Genomic DNA, 4,210 nt, shown 5'->3' on the forward strand with positions numbered 1-4,210 from the left:
AATAAGAAAGGTCTTAGATTCGAACCTCATCCCAATCAAAGTTGGCATAATTAGGACTCTATTTTACTCTTATTAAATTAAATAATTTAGTAGCTACAAAAAAAAAATACATATGCATTTCTTTAATTTAAAATTATGTGTCTACAATGTCTTTATTCAAAACCATTTATTCATTATCAATAAATTAAATAAGAAAAATAATTTCATTAGTTATATTATCTTTATTTATCTCCAATGTAAAAATTAAGAGAAGAGCATAACCAGCGTGGTAACAAGCTCTAATGGCCGGCCGAATTATACGATGATCTCCGAGCTCCGCGTCTACTATGCCTAATCGGGGACACTGGAATAACACCCCGAACAATTATCGGAGAAGTACATTGGTAATGACACTTTACGTGTCGGTGATGGTATGGGTCTGTCTATTAGTCGTGTTGGTCATCCTACTTTTGATACCCCTTCTAGGTCTTTTACGATGTCTGATATATTACATGTTCCTGGTATGTCTACCTCTTTATTATCTGTTCAACGTTTTGCTACAGATAACAATGTGTTCTTTGAGTTTCATCCTTCCTTTATTCTTGTGAAAGATATCACCACCAAGGAAATCCTCCTACGGGGCAGTAGTTCGGGTGGCCTATATACTTTGCCTGTTCCAAATTTGTCTCCTTCCGCGTTTCTCTCCGCTCGTGCTTCTGCTTTGAATTGGCATGATCGTCTGGGTTATCCTCATTAGCGTGTCCTGAGTCAAATTCTTCTGTCATGTTCGGTTAGTGGGTCTACTCGTAGTATTATTCTAATTTATGTTCAACGTGTCGATTGGGTAAATCTGCACGTTTCCCCTGGCACGTGTTGAGTCTAGCACTTCAGACATTCTTGATTTGATATACATTGATATTTGGGGACCAGCTCCTTTGCTATCTTCTAATGGTTGTCGTTATTTTGTCATCTCTGTTGATGATTATTCTCGTTACACTTGGTACTTCCCTATGAAGCATAAATCTGATATTTATGTCATATTTAATCATTTTCGTGCTTTAGTTGAGCATTCATTTAATTGTAAAATCAAGTCCATTCAATTTGATCTAGGAGCTAAATATAAGAAATTACATTCCTCGTTTGTGCAACTAGGCATTAATCATAGACAGTCATGTGCATATACTCATGAGCAAAATGGACGTGTTGAATGGAAACATAGGCACATTGTTGAAACTGGGCTCACTCTTATGGCTCATGCCTCTATTCCGTATCGTTTTTGGAATTTTGCTTTTGAGACTGTTGTTTATTTGATTAATAAAATGCCTTCCAGTATCTTAAAAAACTCTAGTCCTCATCATGTGTTACACAAGTCTCCTCCTTCTAATATTTTCTTCGTGTCTTTGGCTGTCTGTGTTATCCCCACTTAAGACCATACAATCGTCACAAAATGTCATACAGGTCTTCTCCTTGTGTCTTCCTAGCTTATCATGAGTCTTTTAGGGGGTATAGGTGCATGAACTTACACACTAATAAGATTTACACATGCAGGCAAATCAGATTTGATGAAGAAGTATTTCCTTTTGCTACTAAATCTTCCTTGCAGGCTGCACCACCTACTCAAACTGCTCCCTGGGCGGAATCTATTCTCCATCATGACGTCAGCAATGCTACATCGGATTTCGTGCATCCAGATTCGCCGCCAAAGCCCGTGTTGGACGAGCCCATGCAAGCTGATTCCGTGCAGCCTACATCATCCTCGGCCGAACCTGTAGAGGTTACACGGCGTCCACGTGGAAAATCGATGAGGCCAACCGTCCGCACCCACTCCATGACGACTCACAGTAAGCCTTAGGCTCCACCTACGGCTCTGGCGGCTCAGGTTTGTCCTACGGAACCTACGTGTTACAGTCAAGCTGTTAAATATCCTGAGTGGCCTGAAGCTATGGACCAATAATTTAATGCTCTACTACAGAATTAGACTTGGTACCTAGTTCCTTCCACCACAGGTATGAATATTATTGGGTGTAAATGGGTGTGTTTCGCACGAACGGGAAGGCGGATGGAACTATTGAGAGGCATAAAGCCAGATTAGTAGCAAAAGGTTTCAATCAGGTTCCAGGTCAGGATTTGTTTGATACATTCAGTCCAGTGGTGGAACCCACAACTACAAGGCTTCTATTATCCTTAGCTTTATCATCTGGATGGGTTATCAGGCAACTAGATGTCCATACTGCTTTTTAAATGAAAATTTGGATGAAACTGTTTATATGAAGCAACCCCGGGTTATATTGATGCTAGTTTTCCACACCATGTCTGCTTATTGAAACGTTCCCTATATGGATTAAAACAAGCTCCTAGAGTTTGGTTTAATCGTTTACACACGTTTTTAATATTCATTGGTTTTCAAGCATCAAAGACAGATGTCTCTCTATTCTATTTCTCTCAAGGTTCTGCATTAGTTTATGTGTTGGTCTATGTGGATGATATTCTGGTAATGGGAAGTGATCATGCCCTAGTTATTCACTTACTCTCAAAATTTTCTACAATTTTTAAGATTAGAGATCTTGGTGAACCAAATTTTTTCCTCGGCATTGAAATTGTTAAATGTGATGATGAAATCCTATTGTCTCAACAACGATATATGAATGATATTTTGAAACATGCTAGAATGGCGAAATGCAAACCTCTTTCTACTCCTATATCTGTTACGAAAATTGTTCCCTTTAGTGCAGACTTATATGATGATCCTACGTAGTACATGAGTCTGGCTGGAGCATTACAATATCTCATTGTTACACGACCTGATTTATCCTTTGCGGTTAATCAGCTTTGTCAGCACATGCATGCTCCTACCACATCACATTGGGAGCAACTGAAATGTGTCTTGAGGTATGTTAAAGGAACAATTCGGTTTGGGTTGCGTATATGAAAATCAATGTCAAAGGAAATTCATGCTTTTTCTGATTCTGATTGAGCTAGTTGTCCTGAAGACCGTAAGCCCACTAGTGGTTTTGCTATCTTTTTGGGGACAAATCTTATATCTTAGGTCTATAAGAAGCAAAGAACGGTGACTAGATCTTCAACTGAGGCTGAATATAAAGCTCTAGCATATGTTTGTGCTGAAGTGCTGAAGTAACTTGGATTGTTTTATTACTGCGAGAGATCAAAGTTCTAGGTATCTCTGTCCCTAAACTATAATGTGATAATCTTGGTGCTACTTATATGTGTGCAAATTTCATCTTCCATGCTAGCTCGTACCAAGCACATTGAGATAGATTATCACTTTGTTCAAGATAATGTTGCTGCTAGAGATATTCAAGTCAATTTCATCTCAACAAAAGATCAACTTGCAGACATATTTACAAAAGCTTTGCCTAGTTCTAGATTTTCTTTTCTTAGAGACAAGCTACAGGTTACTAGCATACCATGTGCTTGAGGGGGAGTATTATGACTAGTATTAGGACTCTATGTATTTGAGTCATATTATGACTTCCTATCCTAGTCTCCTTATGATCCCTCTTGTATATATATTATCTTAGTCAGTACGGTTGTCAATACATCTCATTCAATACAATACATTCAGTTCTCATCCCCAATTCTCAATTTCTTTAAAAAAAATGTTGAAATTCTCCCCCAAGTGTCAATTATTTTTGGGTTGGGTTGGGGAACGATGTGATGAATGTAGTGTTGGGATAGGTTTATATTGAGGACAATAAAAGCAAGCAGCGAGAGACCTAGGCAAATTGATATCATGTGACATATATTGCATCAAAATGAAGAAAAATTTGTTGGGATTATATGTTGAGCCAGAAAGCAGCCAGGCCACCACATGCATAGATAATGAGTGCACCAAAAAATTTAACAAAAGAAATGGCAGAAAATTAAAAATGGTGGAAGGGAGTTGTTGGTGTAGAAAGAGGAAATAATTAAATGGATTCTAGCTAGATCTGTAAGGTGGGAAATAAAGTACGAGTAGTAATTTTTTAAAAGATTTGTTGGGGATAAAAATCAATTATTTATTAAATAAATGGAGTACTTGACAAATAGCACTCAACTATATATTGCTATCAGGTCATTTCACATTTTCACCACCAGCCAACAAAACATTTAACAGAAGAGAATAATACAGCTAGCGCTTATTTAACAGAGCAGCAACTCAGCAAGAAAATAGTCAAATACTCTCCGATATAAAACTCGAAAACTAATTGTTGGAAAAAATAATTTTTTTTGA

Source organism: Ipomoea nil, unplaced genomic scaffold (genome assembly GCF_001879475.1).
Source record: "Ipomoea nil cultivar Tokyo-kokei standard unplaced genomic scaffold, Asagao_1.1 scaffold2144, whole genome shotgun sequence".
NCBI lineage: Eukaryota > Viridiplantae > Streptophyta > Magnoliopsida > Solanales > Convolvulaceae > Ipomoea > Ipomoea nil.